The sequence below is a fragment of the Camelus dromedarius genome, chromosome 3 (assembly GCF_036321535.1).
Source record: "Camelus dromedarius isolate mCamDro1 chromosome 3, mCamDro1.pat, whole genome shotgun sequence".
NCBI classification, from domain to species: Eukaryota; Metazoa; Chordata; class Mammalia; order Artiodactyla; family Camelidae; genus Camelus; species Camelus dromedarius.
Window position 1 is genome coordinate 45,882,007 of NC_087438.1, and position 17,361 is coordinate 45,899,367.

The following is a 17,361-nucleotide window of genomic DNA, read 5'->3' on the forward strand; positions in this document are numbered from 1 at the left end:
GCAGGCTGGAGGAACAGGAAATAATGCCCTGGAGGCTACTCCCTCAGGAGGAGGCAAGGCTGCCAAGGAGGCATTCATACCTCATATCTAGAGTTAGAATTGCCTCGCCCAGCACTTAGGAGATGGCCGGTCTTGGCCCGTGTGGAGAAGCCAGGAGCAGTGGCTCAGGATGAGGGGTGGGGAGGCTCGCAGACACTGCTGGGTGCTCAGATGCCATACCCCCCTTTTTCCTTACCAACCATATTCATATTTTTGTTTCAGGTGGGAATGCACTTCGCTGAAATCCTTCCTTTCTCAGGCTTCAGGGAAAGCACTGACATGCACGTCAGGCCATTGAGACCTAATTAAAAGTCTGCGAGGGATTTCTGGGAAAGTTTTCCTTTCCTGCTTCAAGGGTTGCCCCTTAGTCAATTGTCCCTTCTTTCTGCTGAGAGCAAAGACCAGAGCTTGGAATGGGGGCAGCCATCTTGCAACCAGGAAGCAACAAGAATGAGGCAAAGCCTTGTGTTAAGGATAGAGGAAAGAAATATTGAAGGAGCCTGGAACACCGAAGACCTCACTGAGCCCTTGGACAGCTCAATGCCAGACTGAAGTAGGAGAAAAAACTGCCCCCCTTCTGCCTGGTTAAACTACAGCAGTCAAGTTTGGGTTACGTGCAGCCATGCCCAATCCCTAACTAAGAATAAGCAACCACCAGGAATGTAAGCCATCCAGGAACATTTAGAAACACTTGAGATGATGAGACTTCGTATATCCAAGATGGAGACTTGGAACAAGACTGATGACCATTCAAGGATATTGTGAATCCTCAGGAGGCTGGAAGACTTAGGTTACAAAATGAAGAATTCTCCAACAGTGAAGCTTTAGAAGTTACTGAAATATACTATGCAGATTGTCTGTGGACTCTAAAATATGTGTTCTTGGGATTTCCATTCTGACAACAGCAGAAATGACCTCCTGGTTGAGTAATGTCTGAAAGAACTATTTGCTCAGGACTTCAACAAACATGAGCTACAAAGATGTGGTACAAACCAGTTTGAGAACCTGATTCCTTCTGTTGCCTAATGCCCCTGAGTTGAAATGAACCAATTAATTTTGAATGGCTGCTGAAAATTTGACCTCTAAATTACTGGTGGCTAATTTCAGTGTCCAGGATCTAAAAGTACCCAGTGATTGTAAGGAGGAACAGTTGATATAATCACTGTCATTAGCATAACAACCTCATTTCACATGCTAACACCTTGAGTTTGTTGACATTATTGGGAACTGTGCTACACATCTATTCTGCCTTCCACCACACTGGTGTGAATTAATGTCCTGAAGTGCTGTGGGCCCTCTGAAGTATATTTGGAGACTTTTTCTGCCCTGAGCCTCTGTGCAGCTGGGAACAACAGGGAGGTCTTGATTGGTAGGTATATTTTTAGTTGGATTACTTCAGCCCCAAACAGGGAATGCTTCAGGCAGTCAGTAGTGAGGTTACATCTGATTAGGACTCATAAACTTTGTTTAGGACCACTCCTATGGCTAAGTGGCTGGCGTGGCGTGTCTACAGTTGTGTATGTTTTGGTAGATGCCCTCAGGTGACCCACTCTCATATGAAAAAATAATACGTTATTGTGGCAGACTACCATCTTTATTCTGTGGAGCTTGAAAATTTCTTTTTCAAAAGGCTTTTCCCTCTTTCACCACAGGTCTGTGATGTAGTTAGATGTCCTATGCCAAAATCCCCTTACATACAAACTGAATGTCAGCTTCCATATGAAGCCAGTTCTTGATTATTTTTGCAGAAGGGTTGGAAATTTATCAATTATATTCAGATTCGCAATAAGAAATATAGATTCTTTAACTTCTCTATCAGATCATATCTTGCGCAGAGGTGCTTCGTTTCCACAGGCAGGAGAGGAAAGTTAAGGCTACCACAGTGGGGTCACTCTGTCTCTGCTGCTCTTGGACAGGTGCTCCAGGCCTCCAACACCAGGTGACCGTTTGGATCTTGTTTCTGGTGCCTGTGCTTGTCCTAGTGTGATCCAGCTTACCTCAATCACACCTAGCACTTGAGGTAGAAGAAGTCTGTGGTTTCTTCCAGTCTCCTGACTAGAGGACTGAGCGTCATGAAATAACTTCCTCATCTCATCTCTTGGACTTTTCTCAGTCCTTCTCTGGTTCAGTGGTCTCTAGCACTTCTTGATTCTTTTTTTTTTTTTATTGAAGTATGCTCAGTTACAATGTGTCAATTTCTGTACAGCACAATGTCTCAGTCATGTATATATACATACATATATTCATTTTCATATTCTTCTTCATTAAAGGTTATTACAAGATACTGAATATAGTTCCCTGTGCTATACAGAAGATACTTGTTTTTTAATCTATTTTATATATACTGGTTAATCTTTGCTTTTATTGAGATGCCCAGGGATTCTAGAACTCCATCCCAGCCATGTAGGATTTCTTGGGCCTTTCTAAATTCCCACCTGGGAGGGGCCAGTGCTAGACTGAAACCAGGGGGCTCCCCTAAAGGGCTTCTTGAACTCTCTATACTTATTTTGAGATGTTAGGGCTATGTCAGCCTTCTCTCAGAGTTTTTCAAACCGTCTTCCACCCACAATTTTCATCCTGAAGGTGAACTCATGTTCCTCCATTCTGCCATCTTGCTTCTCTTTCCTTCTTCTTCTTGGACTCCTCTTAACCTGAGGTGTTTTCTTACTTTCCCTTTCAGTCAGGTGAAATTTTTTCTTGAATCATATTTTCCTTCTTCCTTTTTCTAGGGCTTGTAAATAAAGCTCTAGAGTCCAAATCTACTGGGCTTGACTCCCGTTAAGTAAAGGGAAGCTTCTCAATCAAAAGGCTCTTTTCTTTTTCAAAAGCTTGGCTTTCAAGGTGATTGTCACACTACCAGCTCAGAACTTTTCAGCTCAGAGCTAAATGATAACTTCTGAGTTTTAGCGTGTGCCTACCCACTCTTTCCCTGTGGCAATCAACTGGAAAGCCCAAGGAATTTAGGGAAACAGGATTTGCCAGGGATTAATGTTTGAAAGGAAGAGGAAGAGAGATTCACTTAATATTTAAAAAATATTCTTCATGGAGCTGATGCGAGAGCTAACTGTTGCATGTCAACTATGTGCCAGGCGCTGTGTTAAGTGTTTCTCATGCTTTTCTCCATTTTATCCTCATAGCTCCCAAGGAGGTCTTTACTTAGGAGGACACTAAAGCTTAGAGAGGTTATAGATCGCGCTGAAAATTATGCAGCTAATCGGAGATGGAGCCAGTATTGGGCCCTTTCTTGACAACTTGCAGGATTATTGACTTGTGACACGTAATAGGGTGGACAGACAGATGAGGACAAGGAAATTCACATCATGTCCAAGAGGATGCACTATAAATCTCATCATGCCCTGTCCTTTCATGCTTTTCACTAAAATTGTTGTGCCTCTTGAAATATACCAGGCAAATCCAAACATTGCTCATTGGGAGAGAAGAACTAGCCGACAGTTTGGGAAGAGGAGCTAGAAGGAGGAGGGCAAAGAATGTTCATAAAATTCCAATTCCTGGGAGACAAACTTGCTGGTAAGTTCATTAATTTTTCACCCACATCGTTCTGAAGATGATTTTAATGAGCCATTTATTGGAAGTTTGTTAGGGGCCTATATTTGGGGTGCTATATTTTTATTGGCTTCCTTTTTTATAAAAAGGCAAAACCAAAGTACACAGCGTTCAGATGACTTGCTTAAAATGGGAGGCCATCTGAGTCACAGAAGTAAAGTTAAATGCTCTGAGCTTCCGGTCCCATAATATCTTTCTTTAAATACACTTTTGTCCTGCAGCTTCATTTTTTCAAGATCATAGGATGATTCTGTAGGAAGAGGAAAATCCATCTGACCTGCCTACACGACCATGAGGCAACCTTCTTAGAACCCATTTCTTTCCACACTCCAAAGAAATCACGTTTGAAACAACAGAGGTGGCAGGAATTTGGGGGGAAAGTGACAGCTTAATGTTCCTTTAAAAATCCAGAAAGCAGTGTTTCTGAAAGTACAGATCAGTGGTGTGAACCCACAGTTTAATACTGCCATGTTTTGTCATTCAGACCTTAGCATGCCTTATGAGAAGGACAGAAAAGGAAATAATCAAACTCATCTAAAGATAAATGACAGAATGTTCCAGAATAGCAATGAAAACCATTAAGATCAATAGTTGATTGTATCTTACTTAAGAGAGGGTTCTTTTATATAATTAGAGGTGATAAAAAGAGATGGAATTAAGACTCCAAACAGAAACAAGAGAAACTAGAAGAGAAAAATGGAGCAAGAATACTGCATAAGGAAACTAAAATAGTTCAAAATGTATAAAGTAGAGGAAGACAACCAAGTCATTGGGACTGTTGAACTCAAGAACTTTTTTTAAGAAGTGGGAAAGATGGCAAGAGAACTGAAATGACTTCTTTGTCTCAGTGTGTGAAGCAGGAAAAGTGGGGACAGATGCCAGAAACAGGCACACTTCCCAAAGGAGGAAGAAATAGAAAGTTGGTTTCCTGCCAGAACAGGTGGCGTGTTGACATACACACATCTGACAAGCAGGTTTCTGAAGATTCCCAAGGGTCTGACCCCAGGCCAGCCCGAGGTTGCCTGTAAGACTTCAGGGAAAGGCACCCCAGGGGACCCTCAGTGGTGCAGCTTCAGATATGTTTGGATGCAGGAGCAATTGCATTTGTGGGTAAGGAAAGTCATGTAGCAGCCTGCCATGGAACACAAGGCTGAAAGTTGGCCTCAACTCTTTTAGTGCTTATGGTTTGATATTTTTAACCATCCATTACAGGACAAGAGCCAAATGTCTGGTTAATTTCAGGAGTGGGCAGATATTAACTAACTAAACTCCCTTTGCCCTTCCCAAATACCATGGAAGCTTTATCAGGACTTTCTCTTTCTTTTTTTCTTTTTTGGTGGTGGTGGCAATAGCAGGTAGTAAGTGAGTGGGTGGGTCTAAGATTAGGAAAGAACATTGGGTGGTGGGGGTGAAAGACTGATACTCAGTTTTTGCATAGAGTTTGGAATCTTGTTTTGTTTGAATAAATGGTTTAGAATATGACCTGCAAATGGCACACTTACCCAATCATAAAAATGTTTAAATAATAATCTGGGGCTCAAGACATGGAAGCAACCTAAATGCCCATCAACTGATGATTGGATAAAGAAGTTGTAGTATATTTACACAATAGAATACTACTCAGCCATAAAAAAGAATAAAATAATACCATTTGCAGCAACATGGATGGACCTGGAGACTGTCATTCTAAGTCAAGTAAGCCAGAAAGAGAAAGAAAAATACCATATGATATCACTTATATGTGGAATCTAAAACAATGACACAGATGAACTTATTTACAAAATAGAAAAAGACTCACAGACATAGAAAACAAACTTATGCTTACGGGGTGGGGGAAGGGGAAAAGGATAAATTGGGAGTTCAAGATCGTCAGATACTAACTACTATATATAAAATAGATAAACAAGGTTCTACTGTATAGCACAGGGAACTATCTTCAATATGTTATAATAACCTATAATGAAAGATATGAAAAGGAATATATGTGCGTAACTGAAACATGCTGTACACCAGAAATTAACACAACACTGTAAACCAACTATACTTCAACTAAAAAGAAATCTGGGACTAGACCTGGGGTAAAACTATCAAACCAAACAGTGATGCTTTGAGAATAATGTTCCTCACCCTGCAATAATTGAGGGGCAGTAGAGTTGTGGTTACAAGCATGGGCTTAGGAATAAAACCTCTTGTTTCTGAATCTCCACCCTACTCCCTGACTGTGTGATATTGTGTACTGAACCTTTCAGTGCCTTATTTCCTTCAGCTACAAAGCAGGGATAATCACAGGACCCATCTGTGGCAGAAACACTGTTGTATGTCTACCACACTGTTTCTTTTCCCTCCTGGGAACAAAGGAAAATCACACCTCCCATTTTCTCCTTGCATCTGTATGGGGTTCTGTGGCTAGTTCTAACCATTAGAATGTGGGCACAAGTAGCTATGCCACTACTGGGATGGCCCCTAAAACCTCCCACAAGATTTTCCATGCTCGTTCTCTCCTCTCATTGTCTGCTGCCCAGTTACAGAAGAACCAGGAGAGGATTCTGAGGACCCCAAAGAAGTTGCTGCCTCCCCAAATCATGGTGTGAAAAGCTGTCTGCCAATCATCCAACTGACTGTGATGTAAGCACAAAATTAATCTTCTGTTGTACGAAGCCACTAAGATTTGGAGGATGCTTGTTACAGCAGTTCATCAGTTCTAATACTATGTCAAATACTAGTCACTCCTGATTAAAAATTATATCATGTTTATTTCAAAGATTAAATGAATTACTATATATAGAAACTATTAGAATAGTATGTGGTACATAGGCTTTCAAAATAAATATTATTTCACATTATCATAATCAGTACAGAATTGGTCAGTTGGTTATTAATGCTGAGAAATAACTTTGGTCCATTAATTCTAAGAAATACTGACAACCTATCCCTAATAGTTGTTCAACTGGTTCTGTGATATGCTTCAAATAATCACTTTGGATCAGACTGGGCAAGACAGTGTGTTTGAAGGGTTGGAAATCTGCAAGGACTTCTAAGTATAAGGCATTCCAGCTGTTCAGTGATACCTTTCAATAGTGACCTAACGTTCAGATGGACAACAACATGGCTTCTAGATTCTGATCAGGAATTTTATAAAAGAAGCTTTTATAATTTTACACAACTGAATACTTGTGCAGAAGGGCTGTTAGGTTTAGAAGTAGTATATGCACAAGGTTTAGCATAGAGCATAGCCCAGTTTTAAGCACATGCTAGGTATCTAATAAATGGTAGCAACAATAACAAATAAATAATTATCACTGTTACTTGAGTACTACTTCTTTTTTTTTTTTTCCTTTGAGAACCTCAAAACTCTGTCTATTATATACTTTCTACCTGGGCCTCTCGGGAGAGCCGTTTTGCATCCTGATGCATCTGTGGCCTTGTTGATTACGTAGTGCCATCTTTCCTAGCATTTCATTTACTTCTTCCCGCTGCGGGGAGAGGCCATTACTTGTCCTTATGCTTGCTGGACCTAATGAGGCGAATTCGTCCCTGCCCTCTTTGTAACATCCTTTACTTATTTGCAGACTCCACAGTTGTGTATTATTGAATATCAGGCATTAGATACGCAATATCGCACAGAGATTTCAGCAATAATTAGGCAGCTGGAGGTGATTTTTTCAAAGAAACATTAGTCTCAACCCTAAAATTCCCCTTATTCAGTAGGTTCAGGTCAATAAAGACTTTAATGTTTCTTTAATGTGTAGATGAGCGAAGCTGGCTGCCTTCATGTTTGGCAAATTTTACCTGGCTGTTTTTCAAGCATTATATGGCTGGCGACTCCGCAGATGTGTTCTGCCAAATGCTTTCTCTCCTTAACCTCTAAGCGTGTATGTATTTCAAAGGCAATTTAAACCATGAATTTCTGATTTATTTATACTTAACTGATTAAAGTTGCCGCATTTGTCTTGGTCAACACTTATAGGTTCTAAATTCTGTTTCTTTGACCCAGGAAACCTGAAGAGGTTGGCAGCAACCACCTCTCAGAGAAGAAACCAAACCAGTTGTCTGGGTCTGGGAAGCAGCGAGTTCATATCTGTCCTTCAGACAATATTTAAGATGATCCCCCCCCCCCAACTTTGAATTCTAAGGCAAGGGTTAAAAAAGAAAAAGATGTAAGTGTTCCCAAATCTCTCTTAGCGAATATCAGCCTGAAACGGAAGAAGTCCCAGAACACCTCAGCGGGAGAGGCTTGGGGGCAGCAGTCTGGTCAGAAGGGTGGAGGTGTAGGAAGGAGTCTTACCTGGAGCCTAGTTCATAGCACTTTACATACGTCTGTGAAAACATCAACTTTCCGCATTTTTAAAAGGGCGGTGGCAACGGGGAGGGAAGGCTGGGAGGAGTGAATGTGGTGGTAATGGGAATTCTTAGTACTCCTGCCAATCTACTTAGTACTGCTTCTGACTTGACACCACCACACTTTGGATTTAATATCTTGGGGTTGCTGTTTCCAGAAGCAAAAGGAACCACTAAAATACCGGCTAGGCAAAGAGTGGCAATAAAAGGCCAATCTCTGCTAAAAGGACATGGAAATCAAGCACGCCAAGCACACAGGCTGGTTAAATGCCCGGGTTATTTTGCTGTGATCCAGTTTTTTTCCTGGCAATATTTTATAATGTTGGCTCTCTTCCTAAAGATGACAGAGCATCATGTGAGCATGCACAGAGGACACTCACTCTGCAGACATTCCAAAGAAAGCAGTCTCCTAACAAGGCAGGTTAAAAAATTCCATAGATTTATTTTGGCTGCCTGTTGGATGGGATGGAATGGAGTGATCTTACCTCAAAAAGATAGGAGGTAGACTTGGACTGTCATAAAACCCAGTAACTGTGCAGCTGTTTGTTTACAAACCAGTTCAAACTCATGTTAAAAAGATGTACCTCCCCCTCTACTTTCAGAAGAGACCCATGGAGAACAAAGTTCAAATTTATAAAAGGAAAATGTTCAAGGTATCAGCTTATCAGCAACTACTGAATTTTATTACATTAGTAGATTATAACTTCCAAAGACAAATACCTCTTTTTAATAAAACCAAGTGCTATGGAAAGACTATAAGATGCTTCCATGACTCCAGATTGTATATTCCTAGTATTCTTGCCCTTGTGTACTCTGCTCCTCTTGTGTCTGGACAGCACCTGTGATTTGCTTCTAACCCAACAGAATATGGCAAAGGTGATGGGCTGTCTCTTTCATGATTATGTTGTGTTATTTAAGATTTCATCTTATTACACATTACTGTATATAAAATAAACAACAAAGACCCACTGTATAGCACAGGGAACTGTATTCAATTTCCTGTAATGACGTATAATGGGAAAGAATCTGAAAAGCAAATATGTCTGTGTATGTATATGTATATGTATAACTGAATTTTGCTGTACACCTGAAACTAACATTGTAAATCAACCACACTTCAACTAAAACTTAAAAAGAAGAAAGATTCCATCTTGTTAGCAGATTGGCTCACATGGCAAAGGGCTGCCCTTAGTCCTACAGCTGCAAGGAAATATTCTCCCCAACAACCTCAGCGACCTCAGAAGCAGGTTTTTCCCTGGTTAAGCCTCCAGATGAGAATGCAGCCCAGCAGATGCTCTGATTACAGCCTTCTGAGACCCTGAGCAGAGGTGATGCCTGGCCTCCTGACTCACAGAATCCGGGAGGCAACAAATAATATACCAAATGTCCACCATCAGGTTTCTGCTACTTGTAGGTTTTATACTGAAATAACGAAAGAGAAAGTGGAGTTGTACAGTCAATTCATGCTATTAAATGACACGGTGAACCACAATTCTGCTGCTGCCAAGTTACCACCAGAGTAAAATAAGACAAACATTTGGTCAGGGGTATTCCTTTCCTTTCCCCGCTTTCAGCATAGTTAGGAAAAAAGCCATAGTGAGTGATGATCTGTCTCTCATGCACTGGGTCAATGGACATGTTTTGTTGGAACAAATATAACCCAATACACTAAAGCTTTCCCTACCTTTGAGGTCACTGGGAGAATTTCCTTAAGGCCTCCATCCAAATATATGAAATAATTAGGACAACCCACATACATTTGCATTTGCATCATCAGTTGACTGTGAATCGCAGTTTGGTTACACGTACTTTTCAAAATTCCATTATGCCCACAATGAAATTCAAACTCCTTACTGTGATGTGCAAGGCCGCAGATGCTGACACAACCTTCATCTCTGACCTCCGCACCAGCCTCCTTGTCCAGTATTTGCCCCACGCTGACCCTCTTTCTCTTCCTCAAGCACACAAAATCACGCCTGCTTCCAAGGTTTCTGTCTGGAACACTCTCCAGAATTTCCATGCCTGCCTCCTCAGATTTTCGTCTCAATCATCCCCTCCCTCAGCAAGGCCTTCCTCAATTTTCCTGAAGCCCCAAGACTGTCAGTTCTTGTTTTATTTTTCCTCTTTTCTGCTTGCTCACTCTCTCTTAGGTCTGAAATCCCACAGAAGCTTTGCCACTAACTTAGCCAGCATTTTTCACACACCTGTACACACAGCATGAAACAAGGTATCTTAAAGGAAAGAGAAGTTGGAGAAGACACAGTTCTGTCCTTAAGGATTATACAAATCAACAGGGCAGGAAGACGTAGCACACGTCAATCGACCAAAATCTATCTAGAGGGCACTCACCACAATAACTGGGCCAAGCTAAATATGAAATTGCTTAGGGAGTACAAAGGAAGGGAGTGATGAGAAAACTTCTTATAGGAGCTGATTCTTGAGACCAGAGTGTCTATGGGGAAGAAGGCATGAGCATTTAAAGCAGGGTGAAAAGAATGAGCAGAGGGCATTAAACTCCCAGAGTCTATGCATCCGTTTCCCAGAGAAAATCTATCTCTAACCTAGAGTTTGCCTGAGCTTTGGAATCACTTTTCTAAAAAACCAAATGCCAGCCTCTGCCTAAGCTGAAGATATCAGGATTGGCCTCAATTCCAATTAAATCAGAATCTCTGGAGGCTGGACTCGGGCTTGGTATATTTCAAAAGGTCCTCAGGGAGTCAGTGTGCACCAAGGGTTGAGATCCCTTGCTCACCTGAAATGCCATCACAGAGGTAAACTGATGAGAAATGCCCTAGGACCATAAAGAGAGACAGTGACAGACAGTAGTTAGGACTCTGGAGTAGAATAGCCTAGGTTCAAATCTAGGTCGTGCAACTTATCTGCTGGTTGACCTTGGGCAAGTGACTTAACCTCTCTGAGCCTCTGTTTACACATCTGTAGGCTAGGAATAATAAATGTAGTTGCCATATAAGGTCGATGGAGAATTAAGTGAAATCAGACTTATAAAGCACCTGATTCAGTGCATGGCATACAGTCAGAGATCAACCTTATTTCATTATCATTATTATATATGCCCCAATTTTTCAGTTTTTCATAAAGGCACTGGCAAGTCCAGTGTGTATTTCTGGTCTTTGAATCTATCAGCTTAACAAATTATTTGAAGTCTGACCATGGCCCTAACCTAGCACACTGATGAATCCGTGTACATTTAAGCAGGACCACAAAGGAAGAAGATGGAGGTGAAGTCAACCTGGGAGCAAACAAGCATTTTAATGGAAATTGAAATCATGAGCGATGGGCCAGCAGCTTTGCCTGATGAAGAAACCAGAAACTTGCAATGTCAGAACAACCCTTTCTGTAAAAAAAAATTACAGGGCCTTTAAATGAAACTTAGCAAAGATTTTCCACATTACTTGGGTTAACAGTACCGTCCTTCCACCATCATTAGTGAGGACTCAGCCCTAGAATAAAAATCGTATCCTGAATCACTCTCTCTCCACCTGGCCCTAGGTCTGATCCCTTAACCCCAGAGTTCACAAACACATGCTCCATCTAGTATTTTCAGGGTAAGTCATTTGAAAGTTTCCTAAACTTCTCAAAACTAGCGATGTGCCAGGAATAAAATCATTGCGATTAATTATACTTACCAGCGAAGCAGTTTCTTTATGTGTAAAGAATTCACTGCATAACTGAGCTTTTGTATTTCTATGTTATCTCTAAAATGTATGCCTTGTGATTTCACAGAACACATATTTGGACCTCTTGGACATGTCAACCAGAAGTCACATAACAGAAGAGCTTTAGAAGCCACAGGATTTAGAGACCAAGGAGCAGAAGGGGCCACTAGAACAGAAAATCGATAAGAAGCAGTAAGAGCTCAGAGAAAGACTTTGTCAACGACTTCGAATCCTCTGGAAAGTCAAGTAAAATAGAAGTGGACACGTGTCCTTTCAGCAAAGCAATGCTGTGGTCTTTGGTGATTTTAATTTCAGCTCTCGTAGTTGCAGGTTCCAAAATATACATTTGGTTCTTCTTCAATAGTTAAAAAAAAAATGCATGCCTTGTATGCTGCTAAATGCTTAGTAGATAAAGTGTAACAGAGTACCCTCCAATCCTTGGATAGTGGTCATTTCTAGAGTAACATTAAGGGTGACTTTAAGTTTTTTAATTACTCTCTTCAGTGGCATTTGAAATTTGTATATAAGCATTTTTTTTCATACTACTTAAAGATAAAAAAAAATTCTGGATGAAATAAGACACATGTTTTACAGAAAAACTGTGGCCCTTTTGGAAATAAAATGTAGGCTGAGAAAAGAACCAAACTCTTCAACTTTGTCAAGAATGGGCTGTCACTGAGTATGGATTTTAAATATTTAGTGGGGTGGAAAAAGCCTTCTTCATTGGACAAAGAAGATGAAAAAGACTCCTGGTTAGAAAAGGACAGCTTTTCTGTCTCCCTCTGGGTGGCTTTGAGTGTCTTAGTTCAGCTTTCAAAGACTAACGGATGAGGTGATGGCAAATGCTCCATTGCATGTGTTGGTGGAGCACAGACCTCCAAGGCTGGCCGAGAAACATCCTCCTCAGCAAAGACTTAAGTCTCCATTTCACAAATTGAATCAGTTCTTTTCATGATTCCAAAGGACTACCGTTCAGCATTTTTTTTTTCCCTGTCCATCATTCAACTCGGAAACATTCCTTTCTGTGGATTTTCATGAACTCCTGCCCAACACCAGGTGCAAATTGAAAAAATCCCACTGGCCAATTTCAGCATAGGGAGGACTACTGTTCTTTCAACAGAGCCCCTCTTTCAGGCCAAGAGTTCAGATCTTAGCCCCTGGGCGCACAAGTCAGGGGTTTCACTTTCATCCACGAGCAACGCTCATGAAAAACCCCTTCTCTGTGGTGGCTACCTCTCCAGATCCCCCAGCCTAGAGGCTCAGATACATCTGCCTGTGTGGACGCAGGCATGTGTCAGGGAGGAAAGCCAGTGGGATTCCTTGCTGATTTTAACCTTTAAATGCATGGCTGTCCCCAGCTCAGACGTGTAATTTTCCACCCGCTGTGGTTTATGTGACATTATCATTTGGCAAACATTTCACGGCGAGTTACTCTCCTTGGCTTGCATTTAGAGACTATTGGGTGGTCGTCCTCCCTAGGGACAGTCCACAAATGGATCATAATGTTAGCTCTGCCACCAATATCCCAGGAAGGACAGAGGGTGCCTTCAGAAACTGGCGGGTTCAAACAGAAATTCAACTCTAGTTTCAAGTCAGCACTCCACAGTGCTGGTGGCTTGAGCAATCATCCAATTAAACTCTATTTTACAAGCGTGCGTTGAACATTTACTTTGGATTAACTATATCTGGGGCAACCCAAATTACAAACACCTGTTATGTGATCGACTTGCTGCCTCCATACTGGGTGGTGGGATTAGAAGATCAGGATTGGTTCCCTACATTGCCCCCAGCCCTACATAAATGTTTCCTCCTCTGCTGATGGGGATGGGGGACACCCAGCTGTTATAGTTCTACTGTTGGCATTTTCCTGATCCAAATTCACTAGATCTGTTGCTTTGGACTCAGTAAATGGACTTGGCATTGAAACTTCTCATCTGAGGTGCAAAAGTTGTTAGCGGGGATGGAACTGGAATAAAGTTTTCTGTTGTTGTTAGCAGGCTGGGGCTACCTGTCTAACAGCTCAAAGAGGCAGTTCAGATGGCCTCTTGGGAAAAACAAGATACCAATTTATCGGATTATGAATGTTTTATAAAGCTCCTGATCTGACTCTGCAAACCAGGTGGATCAGTCAGAGTTCTACAGGATACAGATAGCCCACTCAGATTGGGTAATTAGTGAAAAGGCCTGGGCAGGGTTTCAGGGAGCAGACAAGGGCAGGGCAGTACTTCATGGTCACTAGCAAGTAAGAACTATGGCAAACCCTGGAGACCCAAAGAATCAGAACAGGGGAGAGCATCGCAGAAGCAGGAGAGGGTAGCTATGGGGATAGGGTTGCCTGAAAGGAACAGACAAAGCACAGCAACCAGGTGGTGGTTGGGGGCAGGGGGAGCCAGGAAGTAAATACCTCATCTCCCATTCACCCTCCTTTCTGATTTCCTACCAAGTGACTCCTATTAGCCAAATCCCACTGGAAGCTGGAGAACAAGGTCGCCAGAGTACATATAGGCCAGCCCCCTGGGGGCCAGAGAACAGAGGAAGAAGGAGAGTGGGCCTAGGGAGCACAGAGCAATATCTAGAATAACAACATTTTCTAAGTGCAGTGAGGGCACAACAGAGAACAATAAGTGCATTGGTGTAATTAGGGAGTTGATGCCTGAGCTGATTGTAGTACAGGCAGAAGTTTCATCTAGGTGGGAAGAGAAGGCACTGTGGGCTGAGAAAGGCTATGGGGAAAGGAGCTTCAAGACACAGATGCGTGGCCAGAGCCTGCGGTGTAAACAGCTGTGGCAAGATGGGGGCCTGGAGAGGCGAGGGGGCCAGGCTCTGGAGTTCTGTGCTAGGTTGAGGCATTGGGAATATTTTTTTAAGGATTTTAAGCAGGGAAGTGTTATCATCAGACCTACCTTTTAGAAAGGCTGTCAGCTATATAGAAATGGGATTAATGATGCTGCGCACCTAACCTTTTTTTGGAAATAGGTAGGGCAAAGAGATTAGATGATCAAAATATATGAAAGAATTCCTTCTGACCATCATAGTCCCAGAGATTTGGTTTTGGTATCAGCTGAGAAGGAGTCAGTAAAATTATCTTCCTTCATAACCCAAACAATTATTATGCTTAATTATCGTTTCCAAAAGACAGTCTTTCTCTAGGTCCTAACATTCTTTCACAGAATCTCTGGACGTTCTTTGCATCTGGAGCAACATCGAACATATTGCACAAGAGTCAGGTCCTTTTTTGTCACAAGCTTGTAAAGAACTTTCCTTGGCACTAGAAGCCCACTCTAACTGACTTTTTTTTTTTTTTCTGAATTCTTACACGATTTTCAATGGCTGCCACATTAAAATATGTATACACTAATTTTCTCTGAGTCTGTGGTTAATTGTGATTAATTAGATTGCAACCTCTTTGAATACATCACGCCAAATCCTGCTGTGTTCCTCACTGCCACCCCCAGTGCTAAACATGTATTTATTTTTTCAAAAGCATATGGTCATTCTTCACCCAGGAAGCAATTTGTCCTTTGAAAGGAGAGGTTCCTTAAAACTCACTGGAGTCTCTCTCTCTCAAACCATCTATACCTTTAAACACCATACTTTCTGAGCCCAGGATGAGTATTTATTTAATCAGAAAAAAAGGATTTTGAGCACCTATAGTATACAAGGACTAGACTGGATAGTCAATAAAATATAATAATATGGAACATAAAAATAAGGACATTCAGGCTAATATATTAGTGACTAAAAATGACCTACAGGGTTACCCTTTCCAAGTAACACTTTAAAATTTGCAAAGACCTTCAAAGCCCCTTCAAAGATGGAATCTTGTAGGAATTTTGGCCACTACAGCAGGGCTAGTGAGGCAGATATTTTTGGTTAAGGAAGTCTTTTGGCACTCGTCTGATTATACCAATCACAACATGTAAGGCTGCCAGAAGTCTGGATTTGCTGAACTGTCACCTTCACCGTGAAGGCTTTCTGGATTAGTCCCTGCATGGTCTCAGAGAGTTACTCCAAACTCAGTAGTATTTCTACAGCTAATGCTTCTTAAAATGTGGCTTTCAGTCCACTCTTCAGAATAACCCAAGGAATCCTGGTAAGCCTGCATCCCATCAGTGCTATCACTGATTCAAATCTTGACATTTCATACACGTCTACCATCTCCATTAGACTGTGAACTTCTTAAAAACAGGAGCCATGTATGAATACCTCTACCCGCCAAACTTGGCACAATACAAGGAATATCGTAGATTTTTATTAAACGTGCTCATTGTCACACCACTTTAAGAGGTACCACCATATTCAGATGTCCATTCCTTCAACCCAACAAGTGTGTTCTAGGTATCTATTGCCACATAACAAAGTACCACAGAAACAGGCACAGCGTCACCTCCAAAGTATTCCATCGTCGAACAGTCCCAGCGGTCACAGAGTGTGTCCAGAGTCAAGCTGAGGGGACACAGACTTCACTTCTTATTGAAAGAGTGTCAAACAATCTGTAACCATCTTAGTCTACCACAGAGCATAGGCCAAAACCTGTTAAGACTAGCTATAATTCTTTAATCTGGCTTTATGGGCCTTTCAAAGAGCCAAATAAGGAAACTAGGCATTTCAATGGTGTTAAATGGAATAACTGGTACTCCTTATCAGTCTCAGGGCAGAATTAGAGATTGGGGCTGTGAAAGTGTTACAAAGTTTTGGGATACACCCAGGGTATGTAGCCCAAGAATCTTCCACTGTAAGGATTCCCTTAGCTTGCAACTCCAGATACAACTCTAAATGACTCTTGATTTAAAGATTTCTCCTCTCTTTATTTTGCATATCGGTAGCTCTAATCCATACCACATCTCATGATCCATTTCCCACAACGGAGGAATAGGACCTCACCACCCAATCTATGTCTGGACCAAGTGCAAGACCAAGCAAATAGACATGGATAGACCAAGATGGTTGGCTATTAGATAGTCAAAAGTGAAAAAGTGTACTTGGTCAACACAGAAAATAAAATAAGTTGTCCTTGTGAAGCTGGGTAAAAATGACATCTTAGCTAAAAGTGCTTTTGTTGAGCTTGAAAATTCTTGACTAAGGGGTGGGAGTTATCAAGTGCCTTATGAGTCACGAGAAGGTCAAAGATCATCTTTCAACTTCTAACACTAGCTCTGGCTACTTACGGCAGCTCTCTTTCTCTCCATCTTCCTCCAACCTGGTTTCTCCACCAGCTTCATCATCGATGTCCACTTCACGGTATATTTGGAATGACTTTGGATCCTGTTCAAGGAATACACAGGAAGCCTTCAGCTCCCAAAGCAGGCTGCTCTGTAGGAGAAAGGGACAAAAGAAATCACCCTGAGGCAGCTTTGTGTTTCCAAAAGATTAAAAATAATTAAACAGTAAGATATTCAATTTGGATTATTTCAGGACAGTGATTAATGGTGCTTCTCTCTCTAATGATGTCCTCCCCTCAGCTAATCCTTTCCAGTCTCATTTCAAAGAAAATGTTGGTTAACACTTTGTTTGTTTCATTCCATGTACTCTTAAGTAAATCAGGCTTTATTATGACCCTTACACTCATACAAACTGGCTGCTTCTCTCTCTCCTCTCTTGAAATAACTGAGGATGAAAGAAAGGAGATAGTTTCAAAGGCATTAGTGCTTCACTGAGTAATTACCAATCTACCCAAGTCAATAAAGCATGGGTCACTCAATTTGTTGCTGCTGGAACTAGAGATGAGAGCGTGAGTGTCTCC

The 17,361-nt window shown here is 41.5% G+C and overlaps 2 long non-coding RNA genes across 2 annotated transcripts in view; one reads left to right on the forward strand and one right to left on the reverse strand.

Annotated features, from left to right (window-relative positions):
* LOC135319739 (uncharacterized) overlaps positions 1-17,361 on the reverse strand; it is a 362,830-nt gene that overhangs the window by 179,252 nt on the left and 166,217 nt on the right. The window contains exon 3 of the long non-coding RNA XR_010378574.1: positions 16,787-16,931. This is a non-coding gene — a long non-coding RNA (uncharacterized LOC135319739). The remainder of the gene's footprint in view (positions 1-16,786; positions 16,932-17,361) is intronic.
* On the forward strand, positions 1,300-11,914 carry LOC116150897 (uncharacterized). The gene is made up of 4 exons (XR_004134722.2): positions 1,300-1,408; positions 3,448-3,567; positions 6,126-6,228; positions 11,686-11,914. It is a non-coding gene; the product is annotated as an uncharacterized LOC116150897 (long non-coding RNA).